At 41.7% G+C, this 20720-nt stretch overlaps 1 long non-coding RNA gene and 30 other non-coding genes across 31 annotated transcripts; all 31 read left to right on the top strand.

Moving 5' to 3' along the window:
• Positions 1-333: 333 nt before the first annotated feature.
• LOC115922000 lies at positions 334-452 on the top strand. Its single transcript, XR_004063265.1, has one exon. It is a non-coding gene; the product is annotated as a 5S ribosomal RNA (ribosomal RNA).
• Positions 453-830: 378 nt separating this feature from the next.
• On the top strand, positions 831-949 carry LOC115921999. Its single transcript, XR_004063264.1, has one exon. It is a non-coding gene; the product is annotated as a 5S ribosomal RNA (ribosomal RNA).
• A 379-nt stretch (positions 950-1328) lies between these two features.
• On the top strand, positions 1329-1447 carry LOC115921998. Its single transcript, XR_004063263.1, has one exon. It is a non-coding gene; the product is annotated as a 5S ribosomal RNA (ribosomal RNA).
• Positions 1448-1827: 380 nt separating this feature from the next.
• LOC115921996 lies at positions 1828-1946 on the top strand. Its single transcript, XR_004063261.1, has one exon. It is a non-coding gene; the product is annotated as a 5S ribosomal RNA (ribosomal RNA).
• Positions 1947-2329: 383 nt separating this feature from the next.
• On the top strand, positions 2330-2448 carry LOC115921995. Its single transcript, XR_004063260.1, has one exon. It is a non-coding gene; the product is annotated as a 5S ribosomal RNA (ribosomal RNA).
• A 379-nt stretch (positions 2449-2827) lies between these two features.
• Positions 2828-2946, top strand: LOC115921994. The gene has a single exon (XR_004063259.1). It is a non-coding gene; the product is annotated as a 5S ribosomal RNA (ribosomal RNA).
• A 379-nt stretch (positions 2947-3325) lies between these two features.
• Positions 3326-3444, top strand: LOC115921993. The gene has a single exon (XR_004063258.1). It is a non-coding gene; the product is annotated as a 5S ribosomal RNA (ribosomal RNA).
• Positions 3445-3824: 380 nt separating this feature from the next.
• LOC115921992 lies at positions 3825-3943 on the top strand. Its single transcript, XR_004063257.1, has one exon. It is a non-coding gene; the product is annotated as a 5S ribosomal RNA (ribosomal RNA).
• Positions 3944-4323: 380 nt separating this feature from the next.
• Positions 4324-4442, top strand: LOC115921990. Its single transcript, XR_004063255.1, has one exon. It is a non-coding gene; the product is annotated as a 5S ribosomal RNA (ribosomal RNA).
• A 379-nt stretch (positions 4443-4821) lies between these two features.
• Positions 4822-4940, top strand: LOC115921989. The gene has a single exon (XR_004063254.1). It is a non-coding gene; the product is annotated as a 5S ribosomal RNA (ribosomal RNA).
• Positions 4941-5320: 380 nt separating this feature from the next.
• LOC115921988 lies at positions 5321-5439 on the top strand. Its single transcript, XR_004063253.1, has one exon. It is a non-coding gene; the product is annotated as a 5S ribosomal RNA (ribosomal RNA).
• Positions 5440-5819: 380 nt separating this feature from the next.
• LOC115921987 lies at positions 5820-5938 on the top strand. Its single transcript, XR_004063252.1, has one exon. It is a non-coding gene; the product is annotated as a 5S ribosomal RNA (ribosomal RNA).
• A 378-nt stretch (positions 5939-6316) lies between these two features.
• On the top strand, positions 6317-6435 carry LOC115921986. Its single transcript, XR_004063251.1, has one exon. It is a non-coding gene; the product is annotated as a 5S ribosomal RNA (ribosomal RNA).
• Positions 6436-6815: 380 nt separating this feature from the next.
• Positions 6816-6934, top strand: LOC115921984. Its single transcript, XR_004063249.1, has one exon. It is a non-coding gene; the product is annotated as a 5S ribosomal RNA (ribosomal RNA).
• A 380-nt stretch (positions 6935-7314) lies between these two features.
• LOC115921983 lies at positions 7315-7433 on the top strand. Its single transcript, XR_004063248.1, has one exon. It is a non-coding gene; the product is annotated as a 5S ribosomal RNA (ribosomal RNA).
• Positions 7434-7813: 380 nt separating this feature from the next.
• On the top strand, positions 7814-7932 carry LOC115921982. The gene has a single exon (XR_004063247.1). It is a non-coding gene; the product is annotated as a 5S ribosomal RNA (ribosomal RNA).
• A 379-nt stretch (positions 7933-8311) lies between these two features.
• Positions 8312-8430, top strand: LOC115921981. Its single transcript, XR_004063246.1, has one exon. It is a non-coding gene; the product is annotated as a 5S ribosomal RNA (ribosomal RNA).
• Positions 8431-8809: 379 nt separating this feature from the next.
• On the top strand, positions 8810-8928 carry LOC115921980. The gene has a single exon (XR_004063245.1). It is a non-coding gene; the product is annotated as a 5S ribosomal RNA (ribosomal RNA).
• Positions 8929-9309: 381 nt separating this feature from the next.
• LOC115921979 lies at positions 9310-9428 on the top strand. Its single transcript, XR_004063244.1, has one exon. It is a non-coding gene; the product is annotated as a 5S ribosomal RNA (ribosomal RNA).
• Positions 9429-9808: 380 nt separating this feature from the next.
• On the top strand, positions 9809-9927 carry LOC115921978. The gene has a single exon (XR_004063243.1). It is a non-coding gene; the product is annotated as a 5S ribosomal RNA (ribosomal RNA).
• Positions 9928-10306: 379 nt separating this feature from the next.
• Positions 10307-10425, top strand: LOC115921977. Its single transcript, XR_004063242.1, has one exon. It is a non-coding gene; the product is annotated as a 5S ribosomal RNA (ribosomal RNA).
• Positions 10426-10805: 380 nt separating this feature from the next.
• On the top strand, positions 10806-10924 carry LOC115921976. Its single transcript, XR_004063241.1, has one exon. It is a non-coding gene; the product is annotated as a 5S ribosomal RNA (ribosomal RNA).
• A 380-nt stretch (positions 10925-11304) lies between these two features.
• LOC115921975 lies at positions 11305-11423 on the top strand. The gene has a single exon (XR_004063240.1). It is a non-coding gene; the product is annotated as a 5S ribosomal RNA (ribosomal RNA).
• Positions 11424-11803: 380 nt separating this feature from the next.
• LOC115921972 lies at positions 11804-11922 on the top strand. Its single transcript, XR_004063238.1, has one exon. It is a non-coding gene; the product is annotated as a 5S ribosomal RNA (ribosomal RNA).
• A 380-nt stretch (positions 11923-12302) lies between these two features.
• LOC115921971 lies at positions 12303-12421 on the top strand. Its single transcript, XR_004063237.1, has one exon. It is a non-coding gene; the product is annotated as a 5S ribosomal RNA (ribosomal RNA).
• A 380-nt stretch (positions 12422-12801) lies between these two features.
• On the top strand, positions 12802-12920 carry LOC115921970. The gene has a single exon (XR_004063236.1). It is a non-coding gene; the product is annotated as a 5S ribosomal RNA (ribosomal RNA).
• Positions 12921-13300: 380 nt separating this feature from the next.
• Positions 13301-13419, top strand: LOC115921969. The gene has a single exon (XR_004063235.1). It is a non-coding gene; the product is annotated as a 5S ribosomal RNA (ribosomal RNA).
• A 380-nt stretch (positions 13420-13799) lies between these two features.
• Positions 13800-13918, top strand: LOC115921968. Its single transcript, XR_004063234.1, has one exon. It is a non-coding gene; the product is annotated as a 5S ribosomal RNA (ribosomal RNA).
• Positions 13919-14297: 379 nt separating this feature from the next.
• LOC115921967 lies at positions 14298-14416 on the top strand. Its single transcript, XR_004063233.1, has one exon. It is a non-coding gene; the product is annotated as a 5S ribosomal RNA (ribosomal RNA).
• Positions 14417-14795: 379 nt separating this feature from the next.
• Positions 14796-14914, top strand: LOC115921966. The gene has a single exon (XR_004063232.1). It is a non-coding gene; the product is annotated as a 5S ribosomal RNA (ribosomal RNA).
• A 1559-nt stretch (positions 14915-16473) lies between these two features.
• LOC115921622 lies at positions 16474-19082 on the top strand. Its single transcript, XR_004063000.1, has 3 exons — positions 16474-16523; positions 17943-18067; positions 18578-19082. It is a non-coding gene; the product is annotated as an uncharacterized LOC115921622 (long non-coding RNA).
• The last annotated feature ends 1638 nt before the right edge of the window (positions 19083-20720 follow it).

The raw sequence follows: 20720 nt of genomic DNA, 5'->3' as shown, positions 1-20720 counted from the left end.
GCCCTTGACATGCTGAAACCCTCCTCTTACCTTCCCTTTCCCTCTGTTTTTGGGGGTTTTCTTTTTAAATTTATTTATTTATTTGTTTCTAATCTTTTGGCAGGGTACGTAGCCCATTCACCAACAAGTAGTGGTCTTCCATGGGGCCCTGAATGAACATATTTACATCGTTTATAACATTTATGCAGAACAGTAACAAAAATAACCCTCAACCGTTTCCAAGACACGGGCCATGACGTAACATTGACACTGGTCAATAAAGCGCACTTTGTGCGCATGCTCAATGATGACGTCAGTCTTTAACTTCAAATAGGTTGAACGATGATGTCTTTCGCCTACGACCATACCATGCTGAATATACCGGTTCTCGTCCGATCACCGAAGTCAAGCAGCGTAGGGCCTGGTTAGTACTTGGATGGGAGACCGCCTGGGAATACCGGGTGTTGTAGGCATTTTTTTTAATTTTTTTTTTTGGGAATTGTTTTTGCTTGAGGTGACGCCCTTGACATGCTGAAACCCTCCTCTTACCTTCCCTTTCCCTCTGTTTTTGGGGGTTTCTTTTTAAATTTATTTATTTATTTGTTTCTAATCTTTTGGCAGGGTACGTAGCCCATTCACCAACAAGTAGTGGTCTTCCATGGGGCCCTGAATGAACATATTTACATCGTTTATAACATTTATGCAGAACAGTAACAAAAATAACCCTCAACCGTTTCCAAGACACGGGCCATGACGTAACATTGACACTGGTCAATAAAGCGCACTTTGTGCGCATGCTCAATGATGACGTCAGTCTTTAACTTCAAATAGGTTGAACGATGATGTCTTTCGCCTACGACCATACCATGCTGAATATACCGGTTCTCGTCCGATCACCGAAGTCAAGCAGCGTAGGGCCTGGTTAGTACTTGGATGGGAGACCGCCTGGGAATACCGGGTGTTGTAGGCATTTTTTTTAATTTTTTTTTTGGGGAATTGTTTTTGCTTGAGGTGACGCCCTTGACATGCTGAAACCCTCCTCTTACCTTCCCTTTCCCTCTGTTTTTGGGGGGTTTCTTTTTAAATTTATTTATTTATTTGTTTCTAATCTTTTGGCAGGGTACGTAGCCCATTCACCAACAAGTAGTGGTCTTCCATGGGGCCCTGAATGAACATATTTACATCGTTTATAACATTTATGCAGAACAGTAACAAAAATAACCCTCAACCGTTTCCAAGACACGGGCCATGACGTAACATTGACACTGGTCAATAAAGCGCACTTTGTGCGCATGCTCAATGATGACGTCAGTCTTTAACTTCAAATAGGTTGAACGATGATGTCTTTCGCCTACGACCATACCATGCTGAATATACCGGTTCTCGTCCGATCACCGAAGTCAAGCAGCGTAGGGCCTGGTTAGTACTTGGATGGGAGACCGCCTGGGAATACCGGGTGTTGTAGGCATTTTTTTTAATTTTTTTTTTGGGGGAATTGTTTTTGCTTGAGGTGACGCCCTTGACATGCTGAAACCCTCCTCTTACCTTCCCTTTCCCTCTGTTTTTGGGGGGTTTCTTTTTAAATTTATTTATTTATTTGTTTCTAATCTTTTGGCAGGGTACGTAGCCCATTCACCAACAAGTAGTGGTCTTCCATGGGGCCCTGAATGAACATATTTACATCGTTTATAACATTTATGCAGAACAGTAACAAAAATAACCCTCAACCGTTTCCAAGACACGGGCCATGACGTAACATTGACACTGGTCAATAAAGCGCACTTTGTGCGCATGCTCAATGATGACGTCAGTCTTTAACTTCAAATAGGTTGAACGATGATGTCTTTCGCCTACGACCATACCATGCTGAATATACCGGTTCTCGTCCGATCACCGAAGTCAAGCAGCGTAGGGCCTGGTTAGTACTTGGATGGGAGACCGCCTGGGAATACCGGGTGTTGTAGGCATTTTTTTTTTAATTTTTTTTTTTGTGGGGAATTGTTTTTGCTTGAGGTGACGCCCTTGACATGCTGAAACCCTCCTCTTACCTTCCCTTTCCCTCTGTTTTTGGGGGGTTTCTTTTTAAATTTATTTATTTATTTGTTTCTAATCTTTTGGCAGGGTACGTAGCCCATTCACCAACAAGTAGTGGTCTTCCATGGGGCCCTGAATGAACATATTTACATCGTTTATAACATTTATGCAGAACAGTAACAAAATAACCCTCAACCGTTTCCAAGACACGGGCCATGACGTAACATTGACACTGGTCAATAAAGCGCACTTTGTGCGCATGCTCAATGATGACGTCAGTCTTTAACTTCAAATAGGTTGAACGATGATGTCTTTCGCCTACGACCATACCATGCTGAATATACCGGTTCTCGTCCGATCACCGAAGTCAAGCAGCGTAGGGCCTGGTTAGTACTTGGATGGGAGACCGCCTGGGAATACCGGGTGTTGTAGGCATTTTTTTTAATTTTTTTTTTTGGGGAATTGTTTTTGCTTGAGGTGACGCCCTTGACATGCTGAACCCTCCTCTTACCTTCCCTTTCCCTCTGTTTTTGGGGGGTTTCTTTTTAAATTTATTTATTTATTTGTTTCTAATCTTTTGGCAGGGTACGTAGCCCATTCACCAACAAGTAGTGGTCTTCCATGGGGCCCTGAATGAACATATTTACATCGTTTATAACATTTATGCAGAACAGTAACAAAAATAACCCTCAACCGTTTCCAAGACACGGGCCATGACGTAACATTGACACTGGTCAATAAAGCGCACTTTGTGCGCATGCTCAATGATGACGTCAGTCTTTAACTTCAAATAGGTTGAACGATGATGTCTTTCGCCTACGACCATACCATGCTGAATATACCGGTTCTCGTCCGATCACCGAAGTCAAGCAGCGTAGGGCCTGGTTAGTACTTGGATGGGAGACCGCCTGGGAATACCGGGTGTTGTAGGCATTTTTTTTATTTTTTTTTTTTGGGAATTGTTTTTGCTTGAGGTGACGCCCTTGACATGCTGAAACCCTCCTCTTACCTTCCCTTTCCCTCTGTTTTTGGGGGGTTTCTTTTTAAATTTATTTATTTATTTGTTTCTAATCTTTTGGCAGGGTACGTAGCCCATTCACCAACAAGTAGTGGTCTTCCATGGGGCCCTGAATGAACATATTTACATCGTTTATAACATTTATGCAGAACAGTAACAAAAATAACCCTCAACCGTTTCCAAGACACGGGCCATGACGTAACATTGACACTGGTCAATAAAGCGCACTTTGTGCGCATGCTCAATGATGACGTCAGTCTTTAACTTCAAATAGGTTGAACGATGATGTCTTTCGCCTACGACCATACCATGCTGAATATACCGGTTCTCGTCCGATCACCGAAGTCAAGCAGCGTAGGGCCTGGTTAGTACTTGGATGGGAGACCGCCTGGGAATACCGGGTGTTGTAGGCATTTTTTTTAATTTTTTTTTTTGGGGAATTGTTTTTGCTTGAGGTGACGCCCTTGACATGCTGAAACCCTCCTCTTACCTTCCCTTTCCCTCTGTTTTTGGGGGTTTTCTTTTTAAATTTATTTATTTATTTGTTTCTAATCTTTTGGCAGGGTACGTAGCCCATTCACCAACAAGTAGTGGTCTTCCATGGGGCCCTGAATGAACATATTTACATCGTTTATAACATTTATGCAGAACAGTAACAAAAATAACCCTCAACCGTTTCCAAGACACGGGCCATGACGTAACATTGACACTGGTCAATAAAGCGCACTTTGTGCGCATGCTCAATGATGACGTCAGTCTTTAACTTCAAATAGGTTGAACGATGATGTCTTTCGCCTACGACCATACCATGCTGAATATACCGGTTCTCGTCCGATCACCGAAGTCAAGCAGCGTAGGGCCTGGTTAGTACTTGGATGGGAGACCGCCTGGGAATACCGGGTGTTGTAGGCATTTTTTTTTAATTTTTTTTTTTGGGGAATTGTTTTTGCTTGAGGTGACGCCCTTGACATGCTGAAACCCTCCTCTTACCTTCCCTTTCCCTCTGTTTTTGGGGGTTTCTTTTTAAATTTATTTATTTATTTGTTTCTAATCTTTTGGCAGGGTACGTAGCCCATTCACCAACAAGTAGTGGTCTTCCATGGGGCCCTGAATGAACATATTTACATCGTTTATAACATTTATGCAGAACAGTAACAAAAATAACCCTCAACCGTTTCCAAGACACGGGCCATGACGTAACATTGACACTGGTCAATAAAGCGCACTTTGTGCGCATGCTCAATGATGACGTCAGTCTTTAACTTCAAATAGGTTGAACGATGATGTCTTTCGCCTACGACCATACCATGCTGAATATACCGGTTCTCGTCCGATCACCGAAGTCAAGCAGCGTAGGGCCTGGTTAGTACTTGGATGGGAGACCGCCTGGGAATACCGGGTGTTGTAGGCATTTTTTTTAATTTTTTTTTTTGGGGAATTGTTTTTGCTTGAGGTGACGCCCTTGACATGCTGAAACCCTCCTCTTACCTTCCCTTTCCCTCTGTTTTTGGGGGTTTCTTTTTAAATTTATTTATTTATTTGTTTCTAATCTTTTGGCAGGGTACGTAGCCCATTCACCAACAAGTAGTGGTCTTCCATGGGGCCCTGAATGAACATATTTACATCGTTTATAACATTTATGCAGAACAGTAACAAAAATAACCCTCAACCGTTTCCAAGACACGGGCCATGACGTAACATTGACACTGGTCAATAAAGCGCACTTTGTGCGCATGCTCAATGATGACGTCAGTCTTTAACTTCAAATAGGTTGAACGATGATGTCTTTCGCCTACGACCATACCATGCTGAATATACCGGTTCTCGTCCGATCACCGAAGTCAAGCAGCGTAGGGCCTGGTTAGTACTTGGATGGGAGACCGCCTGGGAATACCGGGTGTTGTAGGCATTTTTTTTAATTTTTTTTTTTGGGGAATTGTTTTTGCTTGAGGTGACGCCCTTGACATGCTGAAACCCTCCTCTTACCTTCCCTTTCCCTCTGTTTTTGGGGGGTTTCTTTTTAAATTTATTTATTTATTTGTTTCTAATCTTTTGGCAGGGTACGTAGCCCATTCACCAACAAGTAGTGGTCTTCCATGGGGCCCTGAATGAACATATTTACATCGTTTATAACATTTATGCAGAACAGTAACAAAAATAACCCTCAACCGTTTCCAAGACACGGGCCATGACGTAACATTGACACTGGTCAATAAAGCGCACTTTGTGCGCATGCTCAATGATGACGTCAGTCTTTAACTTCAAATAGGTTGAACGATGATGTCTTTCGCCTACGACCATACCATGCTGAATATACCGGTTCTCGTCCGATCACCGAAGTCAAGCAGCGTAGGGCCTGGTTAGTACTTGGATGGGAGACCGCCTGGGAATACCGGGTGTTGTAGGCATTTTTTTTAATTTTTTTTTTTGGGGAATTGTTTTTGCTTGAGGTGACGCCCTTGACATGCTGAAACCCTCCTCTTACCTTCCCTTTCCCTCTGTTTTTGGGGGGTTTCTTTTTAAATTTATTTATTTATTTGTTTCTAATCTTTTGGCAGGGTACGTAGCCCATTCACCAACAAGTAGTGGTCTTCCATGGGGCCCTGAATGAACATATTTACATCGTTTATAACATTTATGCAGAACAGTAACAAAAATAACCCTCAACCGTTTCCAAGACACGGGCCATGACGTAACATTGACACTGGTCAATAAAGCGCACTTTGTGCGCATGCTCAATGATGACGTCAGTCTTTAACTTCAAATAGGTTGAACGATGATGTCTTTCGCCTACGACCATACCATGCTGAATATACCGGTTCTCGTCCGATCACCGAAGTCAAGCAGCGTAGGGCCTGGTTAGTACTTGGATGGGAGACCGCCTGGGAATACCGGGTGTTGTAGGCATTTTTTTTAATTTTTTTTTTGGGGAATTGTTTTTGCTTGAGGTGACGCCCTTGACATGCTGAAACCCTCCTCTTACCTTCCCTTTCCCTCTGTTTTTGGGGGTTTCTTTTTAAATTTATTTATTTATTTGTTTCTAATCTTTTGGCAGGGTACGTAGCCCATTCACCAACAAGTAGTGGTCTTCCATGGGGCCCTGAATGAACATATTTACATCGTTTATAACATTTATGCAGAACAGTAACAAAAATAACCCTCAACCGTTTCCAAGACACGGGCCATGACGTAACATTGACACTGGTCAATAAAGCGCACTTTGTGCGCATGCTCAATGATGACGTCAGTCTTTAACTTCAAATAGGTTGAACGATGATGTCTTTCGCCTACGACCATACCATGCTGAATATACCGGTTCTCGTCCGATCACCGAAGTCAAGCAGCGTAGGGCCTGGTTAGTACTTGGATGGGAGACCGCCTGGGAATACCGGGTGTTGTAGGCATTTTTTTTAATTTTTTTTTTTGGGGAATTGTTTTTGCTTGAGGTGACGCCCTTGACATGCTGAAACCCTCCTCTTACCTTCCCTTTCCCTCTGTTTTTGGGGGGTTTCTTTTTAAATTTATTTATTTATTTGTTTCTAATCTTTTGGCAGGGTACGTAGCCCATTCACCAACAAGTAGTGGTCTTCCATGGGGCCCTGAATGAACATATTTACATCGTTTATAACATTTATGCAGAACAGTAACAAAAATAACCCTCAACCGTTTCCAAGACACGGGCCATGACGTAACATTGACACTGGTCAATAAAGCGCACTTTGTGCGCATGCTCAATGATGACGTCAGTCTTTAACTTCAAATAGGTTGAACGATGATGTCTTTCGCCTACGACCATACCATGCTGAATATACCGGTTCTCGTCCGATCACCGAAGTCAAGCAGCGTAGGGCCTGGTTAGTACTTGGATGGGAGACCGCCTGGGAATACCGGGTGTTGTAGGCATTTTTTTTAATTTTTTTTTTTTGGGAATTGTTTTTGCTTGAGGTGACGCCCTTGACATGCTGAAACCCTCCTCTTACCTTCCCTTTCCCTCTGTTTTTGGGGGGTTTCTTTTTAAATTTATTTATTTATTTGTTTCTAATCTTTTGGCAGGGTACGTAGCCCATTCACCAACAAGTAGTGGTCTTCCATGGGGCCCTGAATGAACATATTTACATCGTTTATAACATTTATGCAGAACAGTAACAAAAATAACCCTCAACCGTTTCCAAGACACGGGCCATGACGTAACATTGACACTGGTCAATAAAGCGCACTTTGTGCGCATGCTCAATGATGACGTCAGTCTTTAACTTCAAATAGGTTGAACGATGATGTCTTTCGCCTACGACCATACCATGCTGAATATACCGGTTCTCGTCCGATCACCGAAGTCAAGCAGCGTAGGGCCTGGTTAGTACTTGGATGGGAGACCGCCTGGGAATACCGGGTGTTGTAGGCATTTTTTTTAATTTTTTTTTTTGGGGAATTGTTTTTGCTTGAGGTGACGCCCTTGACATGCTGAAACCCTCCTCTTACCTTCCCTTTCCCTCTGTTTTTGGGGGGTTTCTTTTTAAATTTATTTATTTATTTGTTTCTAATCTTTTGGCAGGGTACGTAGCCCATTCACCAACAAGTAGTGGTCTTCCATGGGGCCCTGAATGAACATATTTACATCGTTTATAACATTTATGCAGAACAGTAACAAAAATAACCCTCAACCGTTTCCAAGACACGGGCCATGACGTAACATTGACACTGGTCAATAAAGCGCACTTTGTGCGCATGCTCAATGATGACGTCAGTCTTTAACTTCAAATAGGTTGAACGATGATGTCTTTCGCCTACGACCATACCATGCTGAATATACCGGTTCTCGTCCGATCACCGAAGTCAAGCAGCGTAGGGCCTGGTTAGTACTTGGATGGGAGACCGCCTGGGAATACCGGGTGTTGTAGGCATTTTTTTTAATTTTTTTTTTTGGGGAATTGTTTTTGCTTGAGGTGACGCCCTTGACATGCTGAAACCCTCCTCTTACCTTCCCTTTCCCTCTGTTTTGGGGGGTTTCTTTTTAAATTTATTTATTTATTTGTTTCTAATCTTTTGGCAGGGTACGTAGCCCATTCACCAACAAGTAGTGGTCTTCCATGGGGCCCTGAATGAACATATTTACATCGTTTATAACATTTATGCAGAACAGTAACAAAAATAACCCTCAACCGTTTCCAAGACACGGGCCATGACGTAACATTGACACTGGTCAATAAAGCGCACTTTGTGCGCATGCTCAATGATGACGTCAGTCTTTAACTTCAAATAGGTTGAACGATGATGTCTTTCGCCTACGACCATACCATGCTGAATATACCGGTTCTCGTCCGATCACCGAAGTCAAGCAGCGTAGGGCCTGGTTAGTACTTGGATGGGAGACCGCCTGGGAATACCGGGTGTTGTAGGCATTTTTTTTAATTTTTTTTTTTGGGGAATTGTTTTTGCTTGAGGTGACGCCCTTGACATGCTGAAACCCTCCTCTTACCTTCCCTTTCCCTCTGTTTTTGGGGGTTTCTTTTTAAATTTATTTATTTATTTGTTTCTAATCTTTTGGCAGGGTACGTAGCCCATTCACCAACAAGTAGTGGTCTTCCATGGGGCCCTGAATGAACATATTTACATCGTTTATAACATTTATGCAGAACAGTAACAAAAATAACCCTCAACCGTTTCCAAGACACGGGCCATGACGTAACATTGACACTGGTCAATAAAGCGCACTTTGTGCGCATGCTCAATGATGACGTCAGTCTTTAACTTCAAATAGGTTGAACGATGATGTCTTTCGCCTACGACCATACCATGCTGAATATACCGGTTCTCGTCCGATCACCGAAGTCAAGCAGCGTAGGGCCTGGTTAGTACTTGGATGGGAGACCGCCTGGGAATACCGGGTGTTGTAGGCATTTTTTTTAATTTTTTTTTTTGGGGAATTGTTTTTGCTTGAGGTGACGCCCTTGACATGCTGAAACCCTCCTCTTACCTTCCCTTTCCCTCTGTTTTTTGGGGGGTTTCTTTTTAAATTTATTTATTTATTTGTTTCTAATCTTTTGGCAGGGTACGTAGCCCATTCACCAACAAGTAGTGGTCTTCCATGGGGCCCTGAATGAACATATTTACATCGTTTATAACATTTATGCAGAACAGTAACAAAAATAACCCTCAACCGTTTCCAAGACACGGGCCATGACGTAACATTGACACTGGTCAATAAAGCGCACTTTGTGCGCATGCTCAATGATGACGTCAGTCTTTAACTTCAAATAGGTTGAACGATGATGTCTTTCGCCTACGACCATACCATGCTGAATATACCGGTTCTCGTCCGATCACCGAAGTCAAGCAGCGTAGGGCCTGGTTAGTACTTGGATGGGAGACCGCCTGGGAATACCGGGTGTTGTAGGCATTTTTTTTAATTTTTTTTTTTGGGGAATTGTTTTTGCTTGAGGTGACGCCCTTGACATGCTGAAACCCTCCTCTTACCTTCCCTTTCCCTCTGTTTTTGGGGGGTTTCTTTTTAAATTTATTTATTTATTTGTTTCTAATCTTTTGGCAGGGTACGTAGCCCATTCACCAACAAGTAGTGGTCTTCCATGGGGCCCTGAATGAACATATTTACATCGTTTATAACATTTATGCAGAACAGTAACAAAAATAACCCTCAACCGTTTCCAAGACACGGGCCATGACGTAACATTGACACTGGTCAATAAAGCGCACTTTGTGCGCATGCTCAATGATGACGTCAGTCTTTAACTTCAAATAGGTTGAACGATGATGTCTTTCGCCTACGACCATACCATGCTGAATATACCGGTTCTCGTCCGATCACCGAAGTCAAGCAGCGTAGGGCCTGGTTAGTACTTGGATGGGAGACCGCCTGGGAATACCGGGTGTTGTAGGCATTTTTTTTAATTTTTTTTTTTGGGGAATTGTTTTTGCTTGAGGTGACGCCCTTGACATGCTGAAACCCTCCTCTTACCTTCCCTTTCCCTCTGTTTTTGGGGGTTTCTTTTTAAATTTATTTATTTATTTGTTTCTAATCTTTTGGCAGGGTACGTAGCCCATTCACCAACAAGTAGTGGTCTTCCATGGGGCCCTGAATGAACATATTTACATCGTTTATAACATTTATGCAGAACAGTAACAAAAATAACCCTCAACCGTTTCCAAGACACGGGCCATGACGTAACATTGACACTGGTCAATAAAGCGCACTTTGTGCGCATGCTCAATGATGACGTCAGTCTTTAACTTCAAATAGGTTGAACGATGATGTCTTTCGCCTACGACCATACCATGCTGAATATACCGGTTCTCGTCCGATCACCGAAGTCAAGCAGCGTAGGGCCTGGTTAGTACTTGGATGGGAGACCGCCTGGGAATACCGGGTGTTGTAGGCATTTTTTTTAATTTTTTTTTTTGGGGAATTGTTTTTGCTTGAGGTGACGCCCTTGACATGCTGAAACCCTCCTCTTACCTTCCCTTTCCCTCTGTTTTTGGGGGGTTTCTTTTTAAATTTATTTATTTATTTGTTTCTAATCTTTTGGCAGGGTACGTAGCCCATTCACCAACAAGTAGTGGTCTTCCATGGGGCCCTGAATGAACATATTTACATCGTTTATAACATTTATGCAGAACAGTAACAAAAATAACCCTCAACCGTTTCCAAGACACGGGCCATGACGTAACATTGACACTGGTCAATAAAGCGCACTTTGTGCGCATGCTCAATGATGACGTCAGTCTTTAACTTCAAATAGGTTGAACGATGATGTCTTTCGCCTACGACCATACCATGCTGAATATACCGGTTCTCGTCCGATCACCGAAGTCAAGCAGCGTAGGGCCTGGTTAGTACTTGGATGGGAGACCGCCTGGGAATACCGGGTGTTGTAGGCATTTTTTTTAATTTTTTTTTTTGGGGAATTGTTTTTGCTTGAGGTGACGCCCTTGACATGCTGAAACCCTCCTCTTACCTTCCCTTTCCCTCTGTTTTTGGGGGGTTTCTTTTTAAATTTATTTATTTATTTGTTTCTAATCTTTTGGCAGGGTACGTAGCCCATTCACCAACAAGTAGTGGTCTTCCATGGGGCCCTGAATGAACATATTTACATCGTTTATAACATTTATGCAGAACAGTAACAAAAATAACCCTCAACCGTTTCCAAGACACGGGCCATGACGTAACATTGACACTGGTCAATAAAGCGCACTTTGTGCGCATGCTCAATGATGACGTCAGTCTTTAACTTCAAATAGGTTGAACGATGATGTCTTTCGCCTACGACCATACCATGCTGAATATACCGGTTCTCGTCCGATCACCGAAGTCAAGCAGCGTAGGGCCTGGTTAGTACTTGGATGGGAGACCGCCTGGGAATACCGGGTGTTGTAGGCATTTTTTTTAATTTTTTTTTTTGGGGAATTGTTTTTGCTTGAGGTGACGCCCTTGACATGCTGAAACCCTCCTCTTACCTTCCCTTTCCCTCTGTTTTTGGGGGGTTTCTTTTTAAATTTATTTATTTATTTGTTTCTAATCTTTTGGCAGGGTACGTAGCCCATTCACCAACAAGTAGTGGTCTTCCATGGGGCCCTGAATGAACATATTTACATCGTTTATAACATTTATGCAGAACAGTAACAAAAATAACCCTCAACCGTTTCCAAGACACGGGCCATGACGTAACATTGACACTGGTCAATAAAGCGCACTTTGTGCGCATGCTCAATGATGACGTCAGTCTTTAACTTCAAATAGGTTGAACGATGATGTCTTTCGCCTACGACCATACCATGCTGAATATACCGGTTCTCGTCCGATCACCGAAGTCAAGCAGCGTAGGGCCTGGTTAGTACTTGGATGGGAGACCGCCTGGGAATACCGGGTGTTGTAGGCATTTTTTTTAATTTTTTTTTTTGGGGAATTGTTTTTGCTTGAGGTGACGCCCTTGACATGCTGAAACCCTCCTCTTACCTTCCCTTTCCCTCTGTTTTTGGGGGGTTTCTTTTTAAATTTATTTATTTATTTGTTTCTAATCTTTTGGCAGGGTACGTAGCCCATTCACCAACAAGTAGTGGTCTTCCATGGGGCCCTGAATGAACATATTTACATCGTTTATAACATTTATGCAGAACAGTAACAAAAATAACCCTCAACCGTTTCCAAGACACGGGCCATGACGTAACATTGACACTGGTCAATAAAGCGCACTTTGTGCGCATGCTCAATGATGACGTCAGTCTTTAACTTCAAATAGGTTGAACGATGATGTCTTTCGCCTACGACCATACCATGCTGAATATACCGGTTCTCGTCCGATCACCGAAGTCAAGCAGCGTAGGGCCTGGTTAGTACTTGGATGGGAGACCGCCTGGGAATACCGGGTGTTGTAGGCATTTTTTTTAATTTTTTTTTTTGGGGAATTGTTTTTGCTTGAGGTGACGCCCTTGACATGCTGAAACCCTCCTCTTACCTTCCCTTTCCCTCTGTTTTTGGGGGGTTTCTTTTTAAATTTATTTATTTATTTGTTTCTAATCTTTTGGCAGGGTACGTAGCCCATTCACCAACAAGTAGTGGTCTTCCATGGGGCCCTGAATGAACATATTTACATCGTTTATAACATTTATGCAGAACAGTAACAAAAATAACCCTCAACCGTTTCCAAGACACGGGCCATGACGTAACATTGACACTGGTCAATAAAGCGCACTTTGTGCGCATGCTCAATGATGACGTCAGTCTTTAACTTCAAATAGGTTGAACGATGATGTCTTTCGCCTACGACCATACCATGCTGAATATACCGGTTCTCGTCCGATCACCGAAGTCAAGCAGCGTAGGGCCTGGTTAGTACTTGGATGGGAGACCGCCTGGGAATACCGGGTGTTGTAGGCATTTTTTTTAATTTTTTTTTTTGGGGAATTGTTTTTGCTTGAGGTGACGCCCTTGACATGCTGAAACCCTCCTCTTACCTTCCCTTTCCCTCTGTTTTTGGGGGGTTTCTTTTTAAATTTATTTATTTATTTGTTTCTAATCTTTTGGCAGGGTACGTAGCCCATTCACCAACAAGTAGTGGTCTTCCATGGGGCCCTGAATGAACATATTTACATCGTTTATAACATTTATGCAGAACAGTAACAAAAATAACCCTCAACCGTTTCCAAGACACGGGCCATGACGTAACATTGACACTGGTCAATAAAGCGCACTTTGTGCGCATGCTCAATGATGACGTCAGTCTTTAACTTCAAATAGGTTGAACGATGATGTCTTTCGCCTACGACCATACCATGCTGAATATACCGGTTCTCGTCCGATCACCGAAGTCAAGCAGCGTAGGGCCTGGTTAGTACTTGGATGGGAGACCGCCTGGGAATACCGGGTGTTGTAGGCATTTTTTTTAATTTTTTTTTTTGGGGAATTGTTTTTGCTTGAGGTGACGCCCTTGACATGCTGAAACCCTCCTCTTACCTTCCCTTTCCCTCTGTTTTTGGGGGGTTTCTTTTTAAATTTATTTATTTATTTGTTTCTAATCTTTTGGCAGGGTACGTAGCCCATTCACCAACAAGTAGTGGTCTTCCATGGGGCCCTGAATGAACATATTTACATCGTTTATAACATTTATGCAGAACAGTAACAAAAATAACCCTCAACCGTTTCCAAGACACGGGCCATGACGTAACATTGACACTGGTCAATAAAGCGCACTTTGTGCGCATGCTCAATGATGACGTCAGTCTTTAACTTCAAATAGGTTGAACGATGATGTCTTTCGCCTACGACCATACCATGCTGAATATACCGGTTCTCGTCCGATCACCGAAGTCAAGCAGCGTAGGGCCTGGTTAGTACTTGGATGGGAGACCGCCTGGGAATACCGGGTGTTGTAGGCATTTTTTTTAATTTTTTTTTTTGGGGAATTGTTTTTGCTTGAGGTGACGCCCTTGACATGCTGAAACCCTCCTCTTACCTTCCCTTTCCCTCTGTTTTTGGGGGTTTCTTTTTAAATTTATTTATTTATTTGTTTCTAATCTTTTGGCAGGGTACGTAGCCCATTCACCAACAAGTAGTGGTCTTCCATGGGGCCCTGAATGAACATATTTACATCGTTTATAACATTTATGCAGAACAGTAACAAAAATAACCCTCAACCGTTTCCAAGACACGGGCCATGACGTAACATTGACACTGGTCAATAAAGCGCACTTTGTGCGCATGCTCAATGATGACGTCAGTCTTTAACTTCAAATAGGTTGAACGATGATGTCTTTCGCCTACGACCATACCATGCTGAATATACCGGTTCTCGTCCGATCACCGAAGTCAAGCAGCGTAGGGCCTGGTTAGTACTTGGATGGGAGACCGCCTGGGAATACCGGGTGTTGTAGGCATTTTTTTTAATTTTTTTTTTTGGGGAATTGTTTTTGCTTGAGGTGACGCCCTTGACATGCTGAAACCCTCCTCTTACCTTCCCTTTCCCTCTGTTTTTGGGGGTTTCTTTTTAAATTTATTTATTTATTTGTTTCTAATCTTTTGGCAGGGTACGTAGCCCATTCACCAACAAGTAGTGGTCTTCCATGGGGCCCTGAATGAACATATTTACATCGTTTATAACATTTATGCAGAACAGTAACAAAAATAACCCTCAACCGTTTCCAAGACACGGGCCATGACGTAACATTGACACTGGTCAATAAAGCGCACTTTGTGCGCATGCTCAATGATGACGTCAGTCTTTAACTTCAAATAGGTTGAACGATGATGTCTTTCGCCTACGACCATACCATGCTGAATATACCGGTTCTCGTCCGATCACCGAAGTCAAGCAGCGTAGGGCCTGGTTAGTACTTGGATGGGAGACCGCCTGGGAATACCGGGTGTTGTAGGCATTTTTTTTAATTTTTTTTTTTGGGGAATTGTTTTTGCTTGAGGTGACGCCCTTGACATGCTGAAACCCTCCTCTTACCTTCCCTTTCCCTCTGTTTTTGGGGGGTTTCTTTTTAAATTTATTTATTTATTTGTTTCTAATCTTTTGGCAGGGTACGTAGCCCATTCACCAACAAGTAGTGGTCTTCCATGGGGCCCTGAATGAACATATTTACATCGTTTATAACATTTATGCAGAACAGTAACAAAAATAACCCTCAACCGTTTCCAAGACACGGGCCATGACGTAACATTGACACTGGTCAATAAAGCGCACTTTGTGCGCATGCTCAATGATGACGTCAGTCTTTAACTTCAAATAGGTTGAACGATGATGTCATCTTTCATACGCCTGTCCATCATGCATTGCGTGGATCATGCCTGATTACATGAGTGGATCTCACCTGTCTATTGAGTAGCTTACCGTCGTCTGCTACGTTTTTTTGTTTTTTCCCTTTTGATTACTGCAGCGAAATCGTTCTGAAAGAAATACTGTTCAATATCCTTGTTCTCTACCCCTAGCTTCCCCTCCCCAACTATTATAAGGAGGAGACTTTTAAATGAAATGAAATGTTTTTTTTTCTGAGTGATATTCGATTTTGTGTGGCATTTTGGCACCGTCAAGTTCCACATACACACTCAGTAACACATACAAAATCAATTTAGAGAGCCCAACCAAAGTCTCACATGTTTCACGTCAAACCGCTACACAGTTGCCTACCGTACCGAAGATTGGGTGCGGGCGGGCGCGCGCTCGTGAAGTTAGCGACCCTAATGATGATCATCATCGTCTTAATTAGGCCAAGTTACATGAATTTAATGAGGATCTAAGATTACAGTCGGTAACTTCTTGCTAAGTTATCCTTTATTCAAAAATGTAATTGTGAAATTAGCTTTGAATTCTATGGTCATCAGCCCAGCCCAGCCCAGCCCAGCGAAGTTTGCCCTTTGTTCAGCTCGAAATAATACCGACACACTAATATGATTCTACTTTGAGCCTGGAGGTGATTTGTAGGAATTGCTAGCTAGTATGTCAGTGGCGGATCTACGGGGGTTTTAACCCCCCCCCCCCCCCCCCAACCCCGAGGACAGTCATCCCCCCCTGAAATTTACCCTCTTCAAAGAGATTCGATCATACACAGTATGTCCTCCGTAGGAGGACTAGAGGGCCAACTAAAATCGTGACCTTTGACATTTCATAGGTTTTGTATTGGATGCATTATGGGGGTTTTGTCCGATTTGAACGACGGTTTTGGAGGACAATGAATATTCATGAGCAATGACGTAAAAAATACGCCAACTTCTGTTTGTTGATTGGCCATCGACAAAATGTTTTATGTATTAGGTCATGCATAAAACATTTTTTGCATTCCCAGAATTCCCTACGATTTGACCACGAAAATGGCGGTTGTATGAACTGCAACTTTCAAGTTATTCAATTACGAACAATGAAACATTTTTCTTTTAAGTGAATTTCTATTATAATAGAAGTTTGTCAAGTACATCTCAGTGAAGCAGAAAATCTTCAGGCGAACATTGACATCGAAGTGATACCCTATGATATCAAGAAAAGTAAGTAAAGATCCATTTTGTGTGAAGGTCTCTGAAATGATTGTGATGTGTTCGTCATTGCAGTGAGGGGCTCTCCGCATTGTCACAACGTCTTACCCGGTTAACCCCCTACCCCATCCTCTTTTCTTTCTTCTGACTAAAGAATATTAACTGATTGAATGAACTCTAATATAAGTCATCGACGGTAATATTTTTAGAAACAATCAGGATTTTACCGTAGGTTATTTCATTAGAGCACATCTCATAATTTTAAGTTCAGTTCATAGCTTGATTACCGATAGTAATCGGTCGTAGATGTGGACCTGTTGTAGACTGCGCAAATGGCTCATTGCTAGTCCAAGCCGACGAGATCTCGTCGAGCGGTTTATGATTTTCAATTCGCCGGTGCTAGCCGGCTGTAACACTCCACCAAGAAGCGACTGCGTTTCCTGAGCTGGCGTGGCTATAACTTTACAGTGTGTTACTGTAAAGCCTAGACCTCTAGCTCTAGACTATTCATAGCATAGTCTAGCCTGAATTTTCTGTCTCTTTCGTTCGTTAGCCTCTGATTTGGGTAGGGTCGGCTCCTCTCTTTAGCTGACCCTACCCAAATCAGAGGCTAACGAACGAAAGAGACAGAAAAATTCGGGCTAAGGCTAAGCAGAGCCTAGGCTAGGCTAGGTCTACCGTCTAGTCTAGATCTAGCACTTAACTAAGTATAAACAGCATTTAACCCCGCATCTATAGACCTAGGTCTATATCTAGGGCTAGATTCTAGGCCTAATGCATTCTAATAAATAAAAAAAAAAGACTAAATAGACCTAAATGCCTGGTTTAGGTGGGTCAATGTGGAAGTTATGGAGGGGGGGGGGTGTGCACAATCATTCTGTGCCCCCTTATTCAGATGTGGCATAGGGACGGGTCTAGATGTAGGTCGCCCCCTACTAGTAGGGTCTACTAATAGTAATAATATTAAAAATAGGCAATTAGATCTAGATCTATAGCTTGTGTTATGCCATAGCTTTTAGCAAAGACTTCCATAGCCATGGGTCTAGGCTCGTTTTGCTCCACTACTAGACTAGTCGTGCGCATGTGTCATTATTGTGATCAAGGTCCAGATTCAGCTTAGTTTGAATGTAGATCTAGGCTAAATCTACCAACAACAAAAACAAAACAAAAAGGTATTTCCTCCCCCCCCCCCCCTCCCACTTCCCCTGATTTCGCTCTTAGTTATGTCATTGTGCCTTGTTTGAAATAATTGGTCTATTTTCAGGATTTTATGCCACCCCTTTTATGTTGGTGAGAATTCTGGATCCAACCCTACATATGACATGGATATTTCTTTCTCTACGACATGAACAAAGTTATAAACTGATAACTAATGCATGCATTTGATATTAGCAGGAACCTTACTAAGTTTCTGTTTTCTTTTAATTGTAGATCCTATGGAACAAAGAAGCAGATAATGATCACAGAAGTGCAACAAAGAGCACCAGGACCTGATCATCAAATGTTATGGTGTAGATCTAATCAGGAACAAGACACCTAAGTTGAACTCTGGCAAGGTATGTTTGTATGAAGTTCGAAAATATTCAGGCTGTATAATCTAAGCCCATGCGAACACCGCACTCGACTTGGACTATATACAAAGATTTGGGGAACTGTCATCTTGTGTTGCATTATATCTGGTAATTCTCATTTATTCTCTAGCTTTATTTAGGTGACAAACTATGGTGTTGCTACAGTTTATTCTCTCAGCATATTAAAAGACATACTCAAAGGCATTTTTTCCTAAATATTACATTATATCTAACAAACTTTTGTTCACAAAAGTCTAGCAAATAATAACTTAAAATAAATTGGAAATTACTTTTAAAATAATTGGAAATACATCTAAACCTTTACTCTTCTCTTAAAAAAGGCCCTATCAGATAGACATAAGTTTATCATTTTTTAGTAAAATTAAAATGCAAGACCTAAACAAAAGTGGGGAGGTACTATTTTTGAAAATCCAATATAATGCAGCAGTTTTAATCTTATTTGATTTCTCCTCTCTTTTTGTTTTTATTATTCAGGTTGTCCCATGCAGAAGGTTTGATACCCAGGCTTCTTTTGTACAAGTCCCTAGTCCACCCTCATCTTGAGAACTGTTCCGGTGTCTGGGATCCCTACAACATCTCAGATGTCCAGGACGCTACTTCACAATGGGGACCACAAGAGAAGCAGCAGTTTGACTGAGATGATCAGCACCTTTTAGTTGCCTACTATATCTACAACTACAAGGCACTCTGCAAGAAGACTGGGAATGGTGCACAAGATAGTCAATGGTCTCTCCGCTCTTCCTTGAAAATTTTCCCACTGCACTACTTATAGCTACTTGCGCCCTCTATATAGCAAACAATGCCTAATCTGTGCCTGTTGGTCCCCCATGATCCTCTTTTTCTTATATTAATTGAGAGCTGATTTGATGAGATAACCACCTGTCAGTGACCTTGCAGGGTGGTCTTATCCCCCTGGCCAAACTAGTACAGACGGGCTTTAACAAATCACGAGCAGGAAGTACCATGACATGACCCTCCAGTTGCACCAAGCCAGAAGCGACATAGGTAGACAAGTTTGTATTTGCCCAACACTCTGTCCCAAAGTTAATGGAACTGACTTCCAGCAAATATAGTGCATGCTGACAGTCCAGAGAACTGCCAGGGACTACTTCTGAGGCATCTATTCTCCTTATCCCACTTAGAAACAATCTGTCTTCCTCACACCACTTGTAATCTTTAGTATTAGTTCATCTTCATGATAGGCTACAACGCCTTTTGAAGATTACCAGAAGAAGAAGAAGAAGAAGATATATCGAGGATCATGAAAGTAATCATTTGTTCTTTTAAATGCGTGTACATGTAACATAGTTTTTTGATATTTAATCTTAAGTCAAGTTCTGACAAAAATATGAGGGATGCTGAACTGGATAGTAAATTGTAGGGGGGGGGGATAAAATGATATAGTTCAATAGTAAGACTGTATTAATATAATTAATATTAATAATAATAACAATATTAAAAAAGTAACAATAATGACAATGATCATGATAATAGCAGTAATAATAATGATAATACAGGTAGTAGTAAAAACAACAACAATAATGTCCAATGTAAGATAAAGTACTCATAAAACTCAGTATATACCTGTGCTTTACATAATAAAATAGCTTGTTGATATTATTGGAATATTTTTTTCTTCAAAATCTACAGTAAATTTTTACAACTGAAAGATTTGAATTCAAGAGACAGCACCCCCTCCCCCCATCCATTTGTCATCATTTTGTTGATGTCATGTTGGATTTTAAAAGACTTTATAGAAACAAAATATGTTGATAAATGAGTTCATAAATGTTAATAAATCAGTTAATACTGCTGAATTCTGTTCTTTTCATTTTCTTATTTTGTGAAATATATGTGATGATGCTGGTGATTATGATGATGTAGGCACTCTGTAATGATAATGCTGTATGACTGAGGTGAGATGGGGGCTGATGCAGTCTTGTGTAGAATTGAGTATGGTGTTCGACCTTTTGATGTTTGTTTATATCTGGCATCAGCGAGATAGATTTAACCATCTTTCCTAATGAGAGAGAAAGCGGAAATGTAACAAGAGAGTGGGCAAGAATTATGTATAAATGCAGTATAAAAAATGGTTTACAATAAAGATGAGGGGGGGGGGGTTAAATAAAGAATAAGTCGATGCCGAAATGATGAAAGCATAGGTAATTGGGGTAATAGAGCCTATGGAAATGTCACTATTAGAAGGGGTCTCTGTATTGAAAATGTTACTGTTGGGGGGGAGGGGGAATTAAAAAAAAATCAGTGGCGACGAATGCAAGAATGAAAAGAACGAGACAAAATTGAAATTTCATTGGGGATGGGGCACAATATGAAGATCATTGAAGTCGAGGTGAGAATGATTCATTAATTGGACACTAAAAATATGAAAATATCACTTGTAAAGTGGGCTAAATGATCAGTGCAATTTGTCTGATTTTAAAAATATTTAAGTTAATAAAGGAACAAAAAAAAAAGAGGTAACAAATGAATTGAGTGAAATGGGGTCATTATTTTTGCCTTTTAACTGAACTGAATTTTTTTTAATGTACTTTCCATCCTGGTGACAGTGAAGTTTGTGGCCCCACCTAAGTCAACCATTTAAAAGTCCCCCCCCCCC

This window comes from Strongylocentrotus purpuratus, unplaced genomic scaffold (genome assembly GCF_000002235.5).
Source record: "Strongylocentrotus purpuratus isolate Spur 01 unplaced genomic scaffold, Spur_5.0 spur5_scaffold_10, whole genome shotgun sequence".
NCBI classification, from domain to species: Eukaryota; Metazoa; Echinodermata; class Echinoidea; order Camarodonta; family Strongylocentrotidae; genus Strongylocentrotus; species Strongylocentrotus purpuratus.
The sequence above is the reverse complement of the archived record's forward strand: the minus strand, read 5'-3'. Positions and strand labels throughout refer to the sequence as shown.